General features: G+C 42.1%; 1 protein-coding gene across 1 annotated transcript in view; it reads right to left on the reverse strand.

Annotated features, from left to right (window-relative positions):
- The window catches only part of UBASH3B (ubiquitin associated and SH3 domain containing B), a 764,382-nt gene that overhangs the window by 46,992 nt on the left and 695,988 nt on the right, over positions 1 to 21,402 (reverse strand). The window lies entirely within an intron of this gene.

The raw sequence follows: 21,402 nt of genomic DNA on the forward strand, positions 1-21,402 counted from the left end.
ACTTCTAAGGTACATTTTGGGCATATGGGGGTTCTGGTCATGTTAAAGATACTTGGTCGGTGCTTGGTCAGATACTTGAGCGCCTGCATCCGCCTGGCAGCTAACATCTATACCTTTCCCTGGTACTGACGTTAACCTACCTACCCAGGATTCAAACATGTCTGCCAGTTTATCTTCCCAAACTGATAGAGAGCTGAGCTCTTCTTTCACAATAGATCTAACTTGTTTCTGAAGGTCTACTACCAAGTTCTTTACCCACACTGGGTAGTCCAAAGACACTTGAGTGTTGTCTGTACCGCCTGAGATCATATCTAGGTCATCCTGATATCTTCCAGTGTCGGGCGTCCCATCATTATCCTTCTTTCTTTTTGTACCCATTCTACTGGGTTGTTTGGGTTTCCCATTTTTGGTGAGTCCAAAGTCAACAACCCCTTTGCGTCGACCAATTGTTGGTAGTATCCTCTCCTTTGTAGTGGCATTAGACTGTAGAGCCTGAGAGACGGGTTCTGGGTCAGAAATGGTTTGGGGTGAGATCATATCGGGCACCGGAAAATAAAGGTCGGGCAGTAAGGATAAATTGCCGCTCAGTAAGTTCAATTTATGTTGCCACCACAACAATGGCCCTCTGTAGGATTTTATCAATTGAGGTAGGAGGCACTATAGGAGCAAGATGCTGGGGCAGAGTTTTCTGTTTGCGGGGCAAGCCTGTTTCCCCATTGTTGCTGGTATCAAAGGGTTAAAAAGAAGCCACATGATCCAAGCAATGCTCGATTACAGGCAGTCAACCCTCAGTAGTGCCACCCCGTATGCTTGGGCCCAACAGGAACCTGGTAACTTAGTGTCCCCCTTTGCTTGCAGTACCAAATAATAGCACAGTGCGTGAAACCCGTACGCTGTATGTTACTGCAGACCCCCCTTTCTGGGAGCCAATCCTCCTAGGGCAGATGTCAGGAGGGTGCCCTAGCCCAGCCTCTTCCGGGCGATGACGGGCCCGCCCTTGGCCCACGCTGCGGGGGAGAAAGCAGCGTTAAAAGCCTGAGATAATCACTCCTCTCCCTAGCAGCTGTAGCAGGGTGCAGGCCTTCAGTGCACACTGGGACCTGGCTTCCACCAGGTGAGGAGTGTGGGAGCAAAATAATATGGCCCAGGCGATGAGGGCGTCCCACGCTGCGGGGGAGAATGTAGAGCTAAAAGTGCAAGATAGCCACGCCTCTCCCCTAGCAGCTGCGGCAGGTTGCATGCCTTGGGTGCACCCTGGGACCTGAAGGTGCACCCTGGGACCTGGAGTCCCACCAGGGTGAGGAGTCCGGGAGCAAAAGAACATGGCCAGGTGATCAGGACGTCCTACGCTGCAGGGGAGGAGGCAGAGATAAAAGCGCAAGCAAATCAGAGGGCCCATTTACGAGATTGTAAGAAGACTTTATTTAGATGCCACTTTGCAATGACATTAATGACATCGTGGTAGTAGAATGCTTGCTCTCTAAATGGGTCAAAGTATTTTCCACTAGAAGAGCAAATAGCCTTCCAGTAGCCAAATTGCTGTTGAAGGAGTTAATACCACGATTTGGCCTCCCTACTTCTTTTGAGAGTGTCTGTTGTAACCACTTCAAGAATGAAGTGCTTCAGATAATTTGCACAGCTTTTGAGATCTAGCAATGATTACATTGCAGTTATCAACCACAATCCTGTGTTGTTGTGAAGGTAAAAAATGATACCCTCAGGAATAAACAAAAGTTTGTCCCTCAACAGGTTTGAAATGGCCTGACTTAGTTCCACTTGTTTTGATGAACATAAGAAGTACTCCAAACAGTAAGACAGGTTTATCATCCCATAAAAATGTCATGGGTAGAGCAATGAGACTTGCAAATGTATCTTCAGCTGCATTAGATTCAATAACTGATGATATCGTTCTGGATTATTGAAAAGGTCTGGCTGAAGTGGTAGAATCTGTCTCTCACCAGGTGAATGTAGTCACATAAGAATACAGAGACACTACATGTCACAACTTGAATGCAGGGGACTGGATTCTCATCTGTAAACATGTCCACAAGAGGTGTTTAAATGAGTGGTGGAGTGACCCCTATCAAGTGATGCTGACCTCCAATAGTGCGGTCAAGTGTAAGGGAGTGCCTCAATGGATCCACTCTGTTCACAGGTGGAGTAAGAGCAGTTGAAACTATTGAAGAGGCAGAAGAGGTTGATGATCAAGGTGCACAGACTGCTGAAAAAGTGACACTTTGAGTGCCAGTCCAGGCCACGTTTGCAGCGTGTATCCAGAGGGGGTGAAGAAACTTCTGTAACTGGTGAAGATCAAATTGAAAAAAATCAAGTTGAAAATCCAAAATATAATCAAAAGCAACAAATTCAAGTGAGTGAAAGTTCATATGAAGAGCTTGAAACTCTAGAAGTTAAGTTTCAAAGAGATCAGAGTGAGGAGTTGTTGTCATGTAAAAGAGCCAAACAAGGGTGGCAGCAAGAAGAAGTAGACTCTGTTCAAAATGAAAGGTTTGACAATTTGCAACTTAAAATCAGAGTTGAAAAGACTACCTTTGGAAGAGGAAAGGTTGCTGGAGAAAGAGAAAACAAACAAGAGCCTGAACCAAGTACAAGAACAAGTTAAAGCCAACGTTTTGTGAGAATCCAAAAACTAAAGACTATCATCGAAATGGTAGGGGCTGATGAAATCCCCAGGAGGAGAACGTGCAAACAGAAACACTATGAGCCAGAGTCAAATACAAAAAATACAGTTGGCCTGGTAGACCAATGAGAGTGAAACATCAACTAGTAAAAGTTTAGCAAGAAGGGGAGTTACCAATCGTAAATATGCATCACCTGAATGGGTGTATTTGGCTACAATATCAGAGGATATCACAGATGAAGATGATTACTTTCCAACGCACAAGTGTCATACTTGTTATGAAAATGACTAAGATCTAGAGTTGCACACAAAGAAGAAACCACCCTGAACAAAAATAGATACTTTTAAATATTTTGATGGAAACCAAGAAAGGACAGAGAAAGACTTTCTACAGTTCAAAGGACTACGAAAATCACATGTAGAGATACATTTATTAATCAATCAGGAGGAGCTGATTTTGATTTTTCACATTAACGAGAACTAAGATTTGAAGCAGAAGAAAATTGAGAACTGAATTTGATATCTTTATTTTTTTGTTTTCCTGCTGTGCTATCAAAGAATAAAGAAACATTTGATTTTTGAATTTTTTGTTTTGTTTTATTTACCCTTTTGCTTTTGGTTTCACCATAAAGCGGGGATACAGCACTTGCTTTAGAATGTTAGGGATGATATTATTAACTTTAATATTAGTGACATTAGTTGGCCTGTTGATGTGCTTACTGATTCCTGTAGGAAATGATTCCGAACATAGAACTAATAATGCTGCAATTAGAATTAACCATAAGGAATTAGGACAAGAGATACCAGTACATGAAAAGCATTTAGATATTGGTTTGAGAGATAATCTGCAAACATGAACGATCAGAGAATATGTTGAGATTATGCAGTTTACTGTTTTATGTGCACTTTTCTTCCTAAGTCGCTGAAGAAGGAGAGACATATGAGCAAATGTCGCTATCTTTTAATATGAGCAGTTTCTTTCTCCATGCCCAACTTAGTTTACTGTGACATTGGAAATTCTTTTCATTAGTGAAAATGATGAAGAGATAAAACAGTTAAAGGAGATCGTATAAATCAGAGCTGAAACTGATATATACGTTGCTTAGTTGTGTCTTTTTAGTGAGGAAGAGCATGATATTTCATAGAATGTATAGGAATAAAATGGTAAGAGCTTTGGGAGAGCATTTGATTGTTTCGGAAGAAATCAAAGAAGAAGAATTCAGATTTTCAGGTTTACCTCCAACATTGAGGACGAAGCGAAAAAACGAAGGTGCAATGTGTATAGTAAGGCGTAGCTCTACAGAAGGAGATAAGGCAGTATTCTTTGCAGAAAGCATGTGACAAAACCTATGAAATTAGTGGGGACTTCCTAATAGGGAGGGAACCTATCATGAGAGGAATTTATTATGTCTGTAGGAAGACTGCTTATTTCAATTTGGCAAAGAATTGGGTGGGTTCATGCTATTTAGTTTTAATTTGTTTCTTGAACCTATCATGTGGAAAAGTTGAAAGAGGAATACAATTTGAGGAGAATGAAGAGAAGTGTTTGGCAAGTAGTTTTGGACATTTTAGGGGATATTATCACTCCTGTGGAAATAGCCATGAACAATGGTAAGTTTGTCCAGAGTTGTGGATAGATTTGTCATGAATACAACATCATCTTTTAAGTCAGTGATTGTAGAGATGTTAACAATTAGAGCAATGGTAATGCAGAACCTTCTTGCCTTATACATTATTTTGGCAAAAGAGGGCAAAGTCTGTAAGATAATTGGGACAAAGAAGTGCTGTACTTGTGTCCCTGATTATAGTGGAGTTATTGATTCATACATTACTAACATAACTAATCTGACACATGACATTGGATCATTAGTAGTGCCATGTGTCTGGAAAACTCTTGGGTACTGGATAAAGACAATAGGTAGTAGTTTTGGAAAAGTAGGTGAGTGGGTAAATAATTATGATAATGCCGCTTTGCAGGCTATTCTAACTCCAATAATAATAATGCTGAGTTGTGCAACTTCTTTGTTGTTCTTATCAAAACTAATAAAGTGTACAATAATAAGATATGGTAAGAAGAAGGGAGAGAAACTAGGTAATACAAATTCTCAGAAAAAGTAAAAGATCGGACCAAGCTTTCCAACAGATGAGATGAACAGAGGAGAATATTCAGAGAACTGATAAGCTGAAGAGTAGCGCAATTAGGAGAGCATGAAGTTTTATCATTCCAGGTGGTCAGAGAAGGCCACATTTTACTTAGTGGAGCTGTGATGTATAACCCACCTGGACATCAAACAGAACTCAGTGCCAATCTATTGAATCAATTATTCCCCACATGTCTGAAATACAAAAACTACTTAATTATAGGAGATTTTAATATCCACTTTGAGAAAGCAAACTGCTCCTTAGCTTTGCACTTGGAAGAGGACATGCAGATCCTTCAACAAAAGCAGTGGGTCACAGGTTCCCACACACACTGCAGGGCACACACTGGATTTGTTATTTTCAAATACAGAAACTACTACCATCCAGGAGATCAAACCTCTCTTCTAGACAGACCATTCATTCATATCGTTCTTACTTAGCCTTCCAGCAAACTCAACTAAGCCACCGAAATGCATACAAGGGGCAAACAGAGTATGGAGGTTTGTCACTGATGAGGTCTTTCAGTCTCATTTCCACCGCAAGGACGTAATAACTCTGAATGCTCTTCCAGCTAATGCCTGAGCAGTTAGCCTCGAAAATGAGATCTCAAACACACTGGATCTGCGTGCACCTAAGCTCAAATCCAAAACAACAAAAAGACCTCAATCTGAGAGGTGGTACTCACTCTATCTTAAGGCTCTGAAAAGAAAGTGCAGAGCAATGGAGCATCGCTGTAGATTATCCAACATGGACACCGATAAGCTAAGATACAAGATCGAACTTAGAAATTACACCAATGCCATTAACAAGGCTAGGAGGACTTATTTTGTGATGAGAATTGGTGAAAGGGCAATTTGGCTAAAGAGTTGTACAAAATAGTAAGGGAGCTTTGCAAACCCGCTAGCATGTTGTCTCAAACTCTGCCTCCCTCAGATGAATGCTGCGAAAAGATCAGCAAGTTTTCTTCTGACAAAATCAGTAAAATATACTCCTGCTTCAGTACCAATACCTCGCCAGCTACAACCAACTAGGAACATCAAACCCCTCACCCAGATGCATCAGCTTCCATGGGTACTTCCCCTCCATTCACAGAGGAAGAGGTCGCAAAAGCTATGGACAAAGTTAAGTCAGGGTCCCCCCTTGATCCATGCCCTCACTTCATCTTTGCGCAGATTATATCTACAATTTGTCCATACGTCACCCAGCTATTTAATAGGTCTCTCGACACTGCAGTTTTCCCTGAAATATGGAAAAAGGCTATAGTGACTCCTTTGCTAAAGAAACCAGGAATAGATGCCCACACTCCAGCAAACTATCGACCGATTTCTCAACTCCCATATCTCTCTAAGGTCATGGAGAAACTGATCAATAGACAACTATTCATCTATCTTGAGTCTAAAAAATTGCTAGACCCTTCTCAAACAGGCTTTAGCGCCACAAACAGTACAGAGGCTACCCTCCTAGCCGTAAAGGATACCATAAGATCTCTTATTGATCAGGGGAAGGCCGCTGCCTTGATCCTGTTGGACCTGTCGGCGGCGTTCGACACCGTCTCACACAAACTCCGGCTAGAAATCCTTTATGAAAAGGGAATCTACGCCAACGCTCTTCAATGGCTTAGCTATTTTTTAAGTAATAGGTCACAAAGTGTACAAATGGGAGTGTTCTCGTCCAAACCAAGAACCATCAACTACGGTGTCCCACAGGGAACATCTCTGAGCCCCATGCTTTTCAATGCCTATGTGTCATCTTTGGCAAATATCAGCAAGAAATGGGGTTTCAGCATTTGCTCCTATGCGGATGACACTCAATTGCTGATAGCCATTGAAGAACGCTATGAAGACACAGGATTAAAATTGAACAACTGCCTTTCAGAAATGGCCAGCTGGATGTCGAACCACTGCCTTAAATAAAATGCAGAAAAATCAGAAATTTTGCTTTTTGGACAAGCCAACCTAATCTGGGACGCCACTTGGTGGCCCCCAAACCCTGGGAGATGCCCCAGCACCCAAGCAATGTGCAAAAAATATGGGCGTCCTGATTGATAACACGTTATCAATGCAGGATCATGTGCAGATCCTAAGCGGAAGAAGCTTTGCACTCCTGAAGCTTTTAAAAAGGCTCTTTCCTTGGATTCCGATTAATTGTAGAAGAACTATCACACAAGCCTTGCTTATTAGTAGATTAGATTATGGCAATGCACTGTTTGTAGGTATGGCAGATTATCTTTTTAAGCGTTTGTAAGTGGTACAAAATGATGCAGCCAGGCTGGTCTGCAATAAAAGTAGATTCAGCTCAGCATCCAAGTGCATCAAACAGCTCCACTGGCTACCAATCGCCAAAGAGCAAGATTTAAGATGGTTAGCCATGCACACAAGGCCCTGCAGAATCGGGGGCCTCTAATCCTACAGAATAAGATCGAATTCCATTCTCCAACAAGGTGCCTAAGGTCACGCTATCAAGCACAGGCCAGTACTAAACGTATACAGAAAGTAAAACCAGGAGGTTGTGCCTTCTCATACCTGGCGGCCAAGCTTTGGAATGCATTACCCCAAGAGCTTCGTCTCACGACTGATTATGTAGCATTTAGGACAAAACTTAAAACTAATCTGTTCCCCAAAGCTTAACACTGACAAACAAGCAACACCCATACAGTATCTTTACCATGAGTCCCACTATTTAGCGCCGTGATATCCTAATGGACAAATGTTGCCCTCTATAAATAAATAAATAAAGACTAGTATTTAATTAATAAAGCTAATAATTAGGTTTTTACTCAACTTTCTTCAGCTCATCCCCTTTCCAATAGGTGTCCCACTGCAAAGACATCTTTCCCTTGTTTCCGCAGAGCTTAAAGTGAATGATGTAAATGTAATAGCGATATATAACAACGTTAAAAACTGTGTATTGTAAATAAAGCTTCCATAGTGTGTTCAAAGTATCATTTTCAATGACTTCCACTGGAAGTGATACTTCTAAGAGCCTTTGTTTAACAAATGTTTCATTTTTGCTGTACGTCTTCAGAGTACAGTGGATGAGGGCGCAAGCAAAAGATTTTTCCTACCTTAAGAAATTGGTTAGAGCCAATGATTTATGAAATTGCATTTTGTTTTCTGATTTGCAAATGTAAGCCTAACCATGATCATACCATGTTGAATTTGCAGAATCTATGAATAACTTGTGTGATTTGTCTATAAAGCCTTCTGGTTATTTGTCCTTTGGTGATGATTACTTTCCTTTTTACTTTGAAGGGGCTCATTTTTAGGTCTCAGCCTAGGCAGCGCATGCGCTGTCTCGTCGAGAGATGCTGTATACAGTATAGTGGGGGAAGCTCCGCCTACTTTCTGGCTATCTTTTTAATTGGCCCAAATCGTAAATGCGGCATTCTCATTGATGTTCGGCATGTTAGTCCAGCCTCCTGACAGCCATAACGTCATTTTTGGCCCTCCAATGGCCTGGCCAACTGCTTTAAAGGTGAAATGACTAATGTGGAGATTAAACTGTCATGGTTGACAATGTCGAAGGAAGCAGATATGTCCAGCAGCCCTAAGGCCCCTGTCCACTGTCATCAGAAGATCGTCTAACACCATTACCTGGGCACATTCGGTCCAATGTAAAGGGTGAAAACCATGTTGTGCGGCACCCAGAAGGGAGTGGGCTTCCAGAAGTCACACAGCCTTTATTTACATGTTTTTTACAGAATTTTGCCAGGGAACTGAAGGAGTGACATTGGTCTAAAGTTACAAAAGACTGTCTGGTCCGCAGTAGATTTTTTTAGTAGTGGAAGAACTATAGCCCTGATTATGATGCCAGTCGGACGGCACACTGACAGGCCGTCAGTGGCAGTCCGACCTCCGCATTTCTATGCAGGCGGTCAGACCCTAAGCGGTTGGGGGAAGATCGCTGCCAATGACAGGATCATCAGATCCCAATGGGGTGGCGGTCAGAATTGCAATCCCGAATGGAGTCAGTGCTGAGGTAGGCACCACAGTCAGGATTCTAATATCCCTTTCCAATAGCCTTTTCACGTAAGAAAGACCACCATGAAAAGGCTGTCGGAAATTGATTTTGCCTGACCCCAACAGGGCCCCCGTCCATCATGGGCCACTTTACATGTAGTTCCCCCACTCACTTCCATACACTGTGTGCCATGCACCACATGGTGCATGGCACACAGTGCATAGATGTATACAAAGTGCTTCTTTGCATGACAGCTTGTGCTGCAGTCCTTTTACTGGACCACAGCAAAAGCCTCCGTGTAAGGGAGCACTTTGGGACTGCCAGCCTGGTGGTTGCATCGTAATGCGGCGGTCATACCACCACCTACTTGTCTGGCAGTCTCCCGACCGCTGTGGTAGTTCATGGCAGTCTGACCACCCGCTATCATAATCAGCCCCTATTTCTTTTTTCCAGGCAGGTGGTACTACAGCTGTATGCAAGTAGTGATTACAAGCTGCTAGTGGAGGAGCAGCCAACTGATCTGACAGTATCTTCTAGAAAAGACCCTAAATAGTAGCGGGTCCAGCAGGGAGCTCAAATGGACTTAGTGATATTAATAAAACTCAGCCTTTGACAGCAAACCGTAGTCGTCCACGGTTATAGAAGGACTATTACTATGTCAATTAGTAGCTTTATCCAAAGCAGTAATAGAAGTGGTATGTGAAGTATGTATATTTGTTTGTAACAGATGCTACGATGTTACTGACTTTATTTTCAAAGAAGTCCTCCAACTGTCACATAACAATCGATTGGGCATGACCAATTGTGGGGTGCAATCAGGATTAGATAGGGAGCACACAATATAAAAAAATCTTTATGGCATTAGATGCCTCCAGAATTTCTTTTGCGTTAAACTCTGCTTTGGTTCAAATCAGCTGTTTATCCTTTTTCAAGGCCATTTTGAATTCAAGTTTTATTTCCATAGAGTAGTTAATAATCTAAGCTTTTTCAATTTTTTACATAGGTGCTTAGCATCGCGTAGAGAATTGTTAGACCAAGGAGCGAAAGCGCGAAGACAAGGACCATCTTTTTTAAAGGTGGAACACTGTCTTCTGCCCTGGCTTTAGAGGCTTGATAGTTGTCACCGAACAGCCTGGATGTGCAGTAGGAGGGGGTATGAAATGCTCCCTGAGAGCTGCTTGAGACAATTTGCCCATGGGGGCACACAGGGCTAGTTGGATTATATTTTTTATGGTCATTAGTAAAATAACTTACCAGTTATCTGGAAACTAGAGGCGATGTGCGAGCAGAAAGATGGTCCCCCATGCCCTCATCACCAGTAGTATGGCAACGCATCTACGCCAGCGTCACCCAAAAATAGCTCAGAGAACTACAGAACATCCAAAGCGCTGCAGTGAAACTAGTCCTCAACATCCCCCGCCGCAGCTGCATGACACAACACCTCCGACAACTCCACAGGCTCCGTATCAACAAGAGAATCACCTTCACGCTCCTCACACATGCCAAAAAGGCCCTCCACGACACAGGACCAGAATATCCAAACCACTGCCTCGCTTTCCACACACCTGCCAGACAAATCCGCTCCTGCCAACTTGCCCTGTCCTCCGTCCAACGTATCCACAAGACTAGAATCGGAGGAAGATCCTTTGCCTACCTTGCCACCAAGACCTGGAACACTCTTCCCCTCCACCTCAGGTAATCCACATCATTGACCCAGTTCAGGAAGGTCCTCAAAACCTGGCTCTTCGACTGAAACTCCACACCTGACAGATCAGCAGCCCCCTCCCTGTGCCTTGAGACACTCACAGGTGAGTAGTCACACTTTACAAACCCCTGATTGACTGAATGATTGATTGATGAGCTAGTGGTCTGTTCAGCCTTGAGATAGAACATTTACCACTGAAACCAAATCTTCTGGTGCATACAATCAGGTCAATAGTATGAACATGTACTTGAGTGGGACCTGTAACTAGTTGCTGGAGACGCAATGCTGCCAGGCAATATACTAGGCTCATAGCTACAGGATTGCTGGACACATCAAGCAGTTGTTGAAGTCACCCAGCATTAAAAAAGCTACTTGAGATTGTATCATTTTGCGATATAATCATATAATGATAGTGCAGAGTCCACACATGTGCCTGGTGGGGAAAGCAATTGAACAAGATGCTGAAAGACTAGAAGAAAAACCTAAGCGTTTGGCTTCAGTGAAGTCCCTCAAATGCTGTGATTTCAAGGTTAAGGGGTCTCTAAAAATTACATCATCATAAAGCTTTATTGGATCATCAAGGATCATAAAAACACACATACAAATGGAGCACATGTAAAGCCGACCAGTTGATATCCATATACAGCATACATATTAAGATATCTCAACAGTGCAAACATGATACTTTTGGATCAGCGATAATTCATGTAATGTATTATGGAGATTCCCATGTTCCCCCATCACAGAATACAAATTCTGTGTAGTTTTAAAATATCTGCATTTGTATCACATGAGACCTGCTTAACAATGAGCTATAGGGCATAACATGCCACCCGCCAAGGGAAGAGCTGTACTGTGAGATCAGTATAGCTACACAAAGTGTCTTTGTGCACCGAGTCCACTGTAGAACTGAACAATGCAACTAAACTAAAATAAAAACAGGTTCTTCTAATTACCACATATGAGCCCAAAATATTAAATCTTTAGTCCTAGAGGGATAAACAAAGGGACAGTGGGCCACTGGGCATTAAAGTGCATTTTTCCTTTTTGATATTCGTCAACCAATAGGCTGGATTAAAACACAACAAACAAAATTAAAAAGATATGAGTAAAAACACTAAAAATGCAATTACCAATGTTTTAGAGAATACCAAATGTTAAAATGATATGGCAATAGATGGTGGAAAAGAGGGAGACACTCTCCTCCGAACCCTCCCACATGGCTATCCTGGTGGATCCTTATCGCGAGCTCAGGTGTATTTTGCGCGCCAAGTCCAGGCGGCCTCAAGGTATCTCACAACAGCCGAAACCACCGATCTAGATCTACCTGTCCTTAACATTCTAAGTTTCTCCAGGTGTCTCCTAGTGCCCAAATTCGATTACACAGGGAGAGTAAATATTTTTTCCTCCGAAGGTCAGAAGCGGGACAGATGAATAGAATGTGGGGATGGTCTCTATAGACCCTCTACAAGCTGGACACTAATCGCCCATATATTGTACACTAGCCTACTTTGTGAAAAATGCTCTGGTGGGGAGATACTGTTACCTAAATTGTAAAAACAGTTTCTGAGCCAGAGGGGTTGTAATTTAATCAATCACCTATTAATACACAGGGAGCATTTCTAAAGTTAATAAAATCTATAGTTAGAGCACATTTACTACTATGAATAGTCTCTACATATATATATATATATATATATATATATATATATATATATATATATATATATATATATATATATATATATATATATATATATATATATATATATATATCAAGAAGTACACAAAGTGTTTGTCTTGCGCTCTCAGGCAAAAAGGCAAAGGGATCCCCGGTATCAGGTTAGCAGTTTATTACACAACGCGTTTCAGCTAAGAAGCCTTGTTCACGTGTAACTTCACACAGAGGACACCGACATTAAATAAAGTTTCAGTATTACAAACCTGTAGTCGACATAGAAGTCGGACTGACAAACGTAAATGGCAGACATATTGGAATGGTAAAAAGTGTTGTTAACATGATTCTCAACTAGTTGCAGCAAATTCCACTTGCATACGGTGTTATTCATCACACCTTGGCTAAGAATATGTATCTGTACATGAAAATAAACAATCTCTGTGAAATACATTTTGAGTACGCATCGATCATTTCCAACTATCGTATCCTTAAAATGATAACAAAATAGTGAATTACATATGGTGGAATAAGTGCTGCTGCATATATATATATATATATATATATATATATATATATATATATATATATATATATATATTACCTACTGGCGGTCGCCAGTAGGTATATATAGTTAGGATTTTTTCTCTATGGGTTTTTTGAAAATTCTATGTCTAATAACTTTGGCGTTTGTGGACGGAATTGGCTGAAATTTTCAGGAAAATGGCACATTTTGTTTCTGAGCAGCCCTTGAAAATTTGGGGGGGGTTCGTCAAGGGGGGGCCGAGAAAAAAGGGGGGTCCCAAAACGTGTTTTTAACATTGAGTTTTCCATAGGGCGGTTGGCCTCACTTTTAGCCCGAACGGCTGAATGGATTTGCACGAAACTTGGCAAAATTGTAGGGACTGGTAGCCCGATGTGCCTTTTGTAGGTCTCAATATATGTGCTCCAGTGGATTTTGAGAAATTAACGTTTAAAAAAACATATATATCTGTAACAGCGGACCGGGCAGCGCTCTGGTTCGCGGACTTTTCGCGCAACGGAGCTTTGTGAAGCGAAGCTGATTGGTTCTCCGGCGTCTGTCAACATTCCAAACAGTCCGTAGCGGCCGCCATCTTGTCTCTCGGTAGGATCGAGAGACAAGAGGAGGTCAAAACAAAGGGGGAAATAACTATAAGGGGGCATAGTAGATCCTCGCTGACCCCCTAGGTTTGATGTGGAGGTTTTAAAAGGGCCCCGCGGGGCAAAAAAAAAACAAAATAATAATAATCGAACGGCTGAATGGATTTGCACGAAACTTGGCAAAATATTAGGGACTGGTAGCCCGATGTGCCTTTGCTAGGTCTCAATATATGTGCTCCAGTGGATTTTGAGAAATTAACGTTCAAAAAAAGATATATATCTGTAACAGCGCTCCGCTTCGCGTACTTTTCGCGTTACGGAGCTTTGCGAAGCTGATTGGTTCTCCGGCGTCTGTCAACATTCCAAACAGTCCGTAGCGGCCGCCATCTTGTCCCTCGGTAGGATTGAGAGACAAGAGGAGGCCAAAGCGAAGGGGGAAATGACCATAAGGGGGCATAGTAGATCCTTCCTGACCTCTTAGGTTTGATGTACCATTTTGCCAAGTTTGGTGTAATTCCGTTCAGCCATTCAGGCTGTAGACGTATGTAAATGTCCTATGGAAAATTGCATGGGGAAAACACATTTGAAAGTGTTGAAATTTAGAACCAATTAAAATGTTACTTTGGTTTTGTATTTGTGTGTGATGAAAGTTAATTGGTTATGTATATATGTCAAATGAGAGGAAACCACAGCCATTTTGTGATACTACTGTCTGAGGTACATTTGTGAGGAATTTTTGGTGGTGAATTTCTGGTGTTTGATTTACACAGTACTAACACTTCTGCTACTTTTAAAAAGGTGAGTTGTTAATTTGTAAGGGGAACTATGTTGTACACTTGAAGATAATTTGAAAAATGTTTTCTGTTATTTATTTGCAGTCCTTCTGTTATACTAAATACTTGATAAAGTTAGTTTTATATTATGTATTACTAAAAACGATAAATGAAAGTGATTATTTTTTTCTGCAATTTACAGCAAGCAATTTCAAAATAAAATGGCTCACAATGAAGAGACCGTGGCAATTTCTTTTGAATTGTCCAACACATTGATTGAAATTGAGAGCACCAATAATGAAATATTGTCACAAGGAGGACATGACTTGTATGATTCCATTAGATTGATTGAAATGGACAGCACCAAGAATGAAATATTGTCACAAGGAGATGACTTGAATGATTCCACTACATTGATTGAAATTGAGAGCACCAATAATGAAATATTGTCACAAGGAGGAGATGGCTTGTATGATTCCATTAGATTGATTGAAATGGACAGCACCAATAATGAAATATTGTCACAAGGAGGAGATGACTTGAATGATTCCACTACATTGATTGAAATTGAGAGCACCAATAATGAAATATTGTCACGAGGAGATGACTTGAATGATTCCACTACATTGATTGAAATTGACAGCACCAATAATGAAATATTGTCACAAGGAGGAGATGACTTGAATGATTTTTTTGATCAATCTCTTGATGGCGAATTTATCGAGTGTTTGGAGACCATAGAGTTACAAGAATCATCATTGGAGACTTTTAATGAGGACATTGCTGATGAGGACATGTTACTAGTTCTTTCAAATTTAGAAAATTCTGAAGAATAAATTTATATTTAGAATTCAAAAATTGTTTGAGACATTATTCATTTTTATTTTTAATTTATGAGGTTGTAGCGAAGTGATTGTAGTATAAAATGAGACTTATAGTATAGAGTGCAACATTTTTATGTTACATGGTAAGTTTACTCATATTTACTTCCCTTCTGCCACTATATTATCTCCAATGTGTATTTGACATGTCTTCTTCATCTCCGGCCTCCTTTCTCTCACTGTGTGTCTCCGATGCATCTTATCGCTGCTATTTTGTGTAATTACAGAAGAGAGTAAAATAAAATAGTTCGGAACGTGAAAAGGGGGCAAAGTAGAGTACTCCTCACCCCCTAGGCCTTTTTAGGCGGTCCCAAAAGGATCAGTTTCTGCTTTCCTGAGAGATTATGGTATGAGTTCCATATACCACAATAACTTGCATTACAACATGCAAGATATCTATCTCCTATTACCAACTTTTGGAGATATTCGCGCTAAGCGCGAATATCTCCAAAAAGTAACACCTGCCCTGAGCAGTTCTTAGCCATGTTATCCAATGGGAGGTGGATAACATGGCTAAGAGCATTAGCTCGGTAATGCATGAATATCGCTGAGTTTTTAGCGATATTCATGCATTGTGGCCGTTTATTATCGCATTTGCGATAAACCTTGATAATAGTAAGGTTTATCTTCGATAATTTCTGACGATGCTTAGTGGTAAAAAATTGGTTGGTAAGCATCGTTAGCGATAAATATCGCTTAACTTTGGTAATATGCCCCAACGTCTGTTAACGTTCGATTCGAAGGAAATGAGGAAGTGTTGAAAAACATTGTCTGCGCCATCTTGCCTTTTTTGAAATGCCACACTTTTGTCGTGCACGGCAGCCATTTTAGATGTCTTGACCAGACCCACTCTCTGCACGCTGTCGATTCGTAGCATGGCTCCTCACCCACGCAAGCATCTTCCCTAGGCACTGGTCACCACCGCTCTCTGTCTTATGCATGGGCAATAAACCTCCCCCCATCTGCGCTGCTCTTCCCTGAGAATCACACTCTGTGCCCGCCCGACACCTCCCTTTCGCCCTATTCACTACCGCACCCTCTGACACTCCTCTTTCTCTGTGTCCGATTGTCCAGGCTATCAGCTAGCCCTGCAGATGTAGTTTATGGCCCCAGCTGTAAAGAATCACCCCTCTTCAAAGGAGTTATAGTAGATCAAGGCCCACACCCGATGAGATCCGTCACACCACACGTGTTCCTACTATCTGAAAACCATCCTGTATTGTGATTGGGGAGGGGACCGAGCCTGAAGCGGAAGATTCCAGGAATGACTCTTTGTACATCAAAGTTTTTACAATTATGTGTCACATTAAAAATATATAGCACTCCAACAAAGTAGTAGGAATATAAAACTTTAATAACATATAAATATATACAACAAAACAAAAACAGTAAAAACATTTAAACAACGAAGAGACCGTGGCAATTTCTTTTTAATTATCCAATAGATTTATTGAAATTGACAGCACCAATAATGAAATATTCTTGTCAGTAGCGGTCTGTTGTGCGAATAGTTCCAAGGCAGCAGAACGCGCTGAAATCTAGATGGCACGAAAGTGATGTCTAGTAAGTTGCCGCCCAGCAAAAAACGGCGTGGGGCGCCGCGGGGGTGAGTGAGTCCAGTAGGCACCACAGCTATTCTTACCGGCATTGCAGAATTACTGCTGGGGACAATGCCTGTGCTGTAGCAGGGTCACAGCAGAAACAAAAAGGATTCTGTTGAAGATGTTGTTGGTTTTCAATTTGAAAACAGTTCTGGTGTCAACTGCTATGCTAATGTAGTGGTTAATGTTTTGTTTTCTCTAGAAAATGTAAAAGAGGGGGAGGCAGTCCAAAGTTCCGTTAAAAGGGCAAAGGAAAGGATCGGTGGTTTGAACTATCAGTCAAAAAGGGGAGGGGGTGCAATAATTTTTCCTACCGGGTCACACTGTGCTTTCACCGGAAGTGAGGTCTGCAGGATGCTAGTAATTCAAAGTGAGGCTGGCGCCAGCATGGGAGCGCCGACGTCCCGCGGATACAGTTTCGTCACTCCACGGGCGATCATGGCAGTCATTCCCCATCGGGGGTCGGAGACTCCCGCGGCTCCTCTAGAATCTTCAAGGTCGTGGAGGACTACGGTGGTGGAGTCAACCAGTGACCGGGCCATTTCTTTATGCTGGGCCCGCTCTTGCCAGGTCGACCGCCATTTTGAGAGTTCGGCAGCTACCGGCGATCGCGGGGTCACATGAGCGGACGGGCTCCACCCTGCCGGGCGAGACGTTGCAGCATGGCCACAGTGGAAGAACCGTTTTCCGGGCGCCTGGAGCGCTGAGGGTGCAGCTGGGAAGTCTCCACCTGGGGAGGCGGGAGAGGCCTGTTCGCACCGTCTCTCCCTCCCAGTGCACCCCACGGCGTCTCGCTTGAGATTTGTTATGGCCGGACCAGGCGATGAGGACGAGGGGGGGGTCGGAGGCATGTGCAAGACATCCCCCCCCAGTGTTGTCGCAGCCATTATAAAAGAAAGAAGTGTCCCGTCCGTCTTCGGGCCGGGCTTCCGGTGGATGTCGGCCGGACGCCCCTGGCTCTGGCCCCATGAACGGGTTTCTTGGTTTATCGGCTGCAGCCGGATCCCGTCGGCCTCGGCCCCCCGACCGTTGGTGGTCGGACCGGAAGAGCATGTGGCGGGACTACCTGCAACTCTCAAGGGCCACCGCGGCCGGACTGGGAGAGAGAGGGGAGGGTCGAGGAGACATTCCCCCCCCCTGCAACTGTTCAGCGTTGTAAAGGCAATCCCCTGGCCGGGTCCCGCTGGCCTCGGCCTCTTCTTTGGCTACACCCTACGTTAGGATCTCCTGGCCGAGGCGTGGCAGCAGGACCTGCCTTAATTGGGCTGCTCCCGGCTGGGCGTAGCCGGAACCCTGCCCCACCTTGGAAGTTTCCAGAGTGGGGGTGGATGTTCTACTGACTTGCATTTTCCCTAGTCTATCGATTTTTTTGGCGTGGCAGGCGGTGGGACAGCGAGGGGTGATTTGGTTTCTCTTACTGTTTTTCTGGTCTCTCACCACTGGCATATTTTAACGTTTTCTTGTTTCTAGGACATTAATAGGTTTTATCATTATGTTATGTTATCGTTTCTTTGTTCGTTGTTTAATAAAAGTTCATGTTCATCAGTGGCCTACTGATTTTCGTTTTCCTATTTTTTTCTTTCCAGGTTGTTTCATGGTAAAGTTTCTGTTAACAGGATACAGTGATCACTTCGTTATTATTGCATATGTCCTTTTCACTAGGGGTGCTCTCTGGTCGGGCCAGATGACGTATCTCTAGTAAATGGTCCGGGTGAAAAAGGTGCATCAATCAGTGGGGAGTAGATAGGCATGACAGATTACAACGGGGGAGAACGGTCCGCATTACGTACCCTTTCACTACTTGCAAAGATTTTCCTACGTTTATTTGCAAACAGGGAATACCTCCAAAAAGAACTAATTCCCAAACAGTCAATGTTCGGACAATCAATCAATCAATGAGGAATGAAATAGGTACGACGTGTTAAAGGCTTGCGTTACCTACCCTTCACTATCTGCAAAGGGAGATAGAATATTCCTATTCTTCCTCGTTTGCAGGTAGAGAAGATCCTTAAGAGAATTAACTTCGAACAATTCAATGCTCGATTGAAACAATCAACAAGGGGTACTGTGAACACAAATGAACGCCGCTTATATACATACGCATTGCTATTTTCAACAGGTTGTTCCTAATGTTTCTATTTTAGCGAGGTCAAAAGAGATCCCATTAGTGGCCTACTGATTTTGCTCGATTCCTTTTGTTTTTTTACACGATTTTTCGCTATCTGCAAAGACTAAACAGAGTATTGCGACTCTGTGCTTGTTTGTAAATAGAGAATGAACCAAAGAGAACAATCAATCAAATGGAGAGAGAAGCAGGCACGACGGATTACAAAGGGGGCAAAGGGCTGCGTTAACTACCCTTCACTATCTGCAAAGAGAGAGTACTCCTAATAGAAATGAGGGGTGGGGGGCAGCAATCAAAGCAGATCAGTGTGCATAAACACGAAAATGTTTTTACTTACCACGTACTTGACATTCGACAGCTTATGATATTTGCTATTAAAAAACCATTGAAATTCACTGAAAAAACCATAGGTTATAGACCATATATAGTTAGGAATTAGCATTTACAAAACCTTGAAAATTCACTGAAAAAACCATAGGTTATAGACCATATATAGTTAGGAATTAGCATTTACAAAACCTTGAAAATTCACTGAAAAAACCATAGGTTATAGACCATATATAGTTAGGAATTAGCATTTAGAAAACCTTATTTTACTCACACAAAAACATTGAAATTCCATATATAGTTAGTTGCACTAACTATATATCGCGCACCCGCAATCCACTGCTGATGATGTCACATATTACATCATTCATGACATGGTCAGTGACATCACTGATGACATCACTGATGACATCTCAAATGACATCACTGATGACATCACTGATGACATCTCATTTGACATCAATGACCACATCACTGATGATATCATTCATGTGACAATACAATGCATCTCCTCACACTTTAATATAACCTCTGTTACACCCAGTGTTAAATACAGAGTATAATTTTTGAAACCATTGACACACCAATACTAGTTACTACATACGCACTCAGTGATTCCTATGTTTACACACACATTCACTCATTTACCCATACAATCATTCATACATACAATCACTCATCTTTACAACACTATCATATGCACTCATACACCTATACAGACTCTCACACTCTGTCACTCATCCATGGAGTTACTCACACACCTAGTCAGTCCTGTAAAGAATCAATCACACTTCCATTTTCTAATCTATATAGTTAAACATAGAGCACCTTACATTTTGAAACATATACTAACACATAATTACTCTCTTATACAATCATTGATACAAGTACACATTGATCTGCACAGAGTCACACACCTCCCAGCCAGCCACACACACACTCAGTCTCCCATACAAATACTTGGGCAATCAATCAATAACCCATATAGTTACTCATATAGCTACTGATCAACACATGCAGCAGTTTACAGAACAACAGACATAATGATGCACAAATTAAGACAGTTTAGTCACTAACCCATGCACTCAGTGAGACACATTTAATCACTCACTCATACAGTCAGTCACGCACCTACTAAATCCTTCATCCAGACACTTCTACATCTACTCATTCTTCAATATGTAAAACATATTTAAACTTTACAGAAACACACAGTCACTGGATGATGTCATCAGTGATGTCATCAGTGATGTCATTTGAGATGTCATCAGTGATGTCATCAGTGATGTCACTGACCATGTCATGAATGATGTAATATGTGACATCATCAGCAGTGGATTGCGGGTGCGCGATATATAGTTAGTGCAACTAACTATTTATGGAATTTCAATGGTTTTGTGTGAGTAAAATAAGGTTTTCTAAATGCTAATTCCTAACTATATATGGTCTATAACCTATGGTTTTTTCAGTGAATATATATATATATATATATATATACACTCACTCCCCGTAGGTTGATTTGATAGTCATTTTAGAGATGGAGTTAGATTCCTCTACCTTGCCCAGATAGTCTCCAACCCCAACTTCCTTAGTGTGATTCTTACATGCATTAGCCATGGTAATTTGTGAGCACCAGACGTGGCCAGGTTGCCCCTACTGGGTTCCCCAAATGCTCCTAAGGCGGACAAGGTCCAGAGTGTATGCCAATAGAGAAAGGGCCTGAGCTCAACTTTCCATGACATATTCCTGTGTGCCATGTCAAGGAGCAATGCATTCAGGGACGAGTGCTTTGGAAGAGCAAAAAGGGACCTTATGAAACTATTTTCTGCTGATGTTAGGATGTTACAATTTGCATGACCCCAGAACTCCGAACCATACAAGACAGCTCCCAGTGCCTTCACATTATATATCTCAAGGGCAGGGGCAGCTCTCCTTGAACTAGTTTTATTAAAAATCTTTAAAAATCTTGTGGTAAGATACAGCAATGAGATTTTTTAACCTGCATGGACCAGTCGAGGTTTGGGGTTAGTCCTATCCCTAGGTAGTCGAAATAAAAAACCTGTTCTATGAGTTCATTGTTGGCATGCAGCTTGCATTAGTAATTTTGGGATTTTGGGGGATTAAATATCATACATTGTGTTTTAGAGCTGTTGAGCTCCAACCCAAGTTCTTTGTAAAAGTTAGTAAAATCGTTCATAATCTGTTGCAAGCCTTTAAATGATTTGGAGATCAACGGTGTAGTCCTCAAAAAGCAAAGCGGGCACTCTCTTGCCTGCCACTATGGGTGAATCACAGCTGTCTGTATCAAGCCTATTCACTACATCGTTTATGTACAATGAAAACAATGTGGGGGCCAAAACGCAACCCTGCCTGCGCCCTCCAAGATTCTATTAGGGTTTGTAAATTTACCCTGCTCCCTCGCCTGACCCTTGCGTTGTTGTCTTCCTGCAACA

This window comes from Lissotriton helveticus, chromosome 3_1, assembly GCF_964261635.1.
Source record: "Lissotriton helveticus chromosome 3_1, aLisHel1.1, whole genome shotgun sequence".
NCBI classification, from domain to species: Eukaryota; Metazoa; Chordata; class Amphibia; order Caudata; family Salamandridae; genus Lissotriton; species Lissotriton helveticus.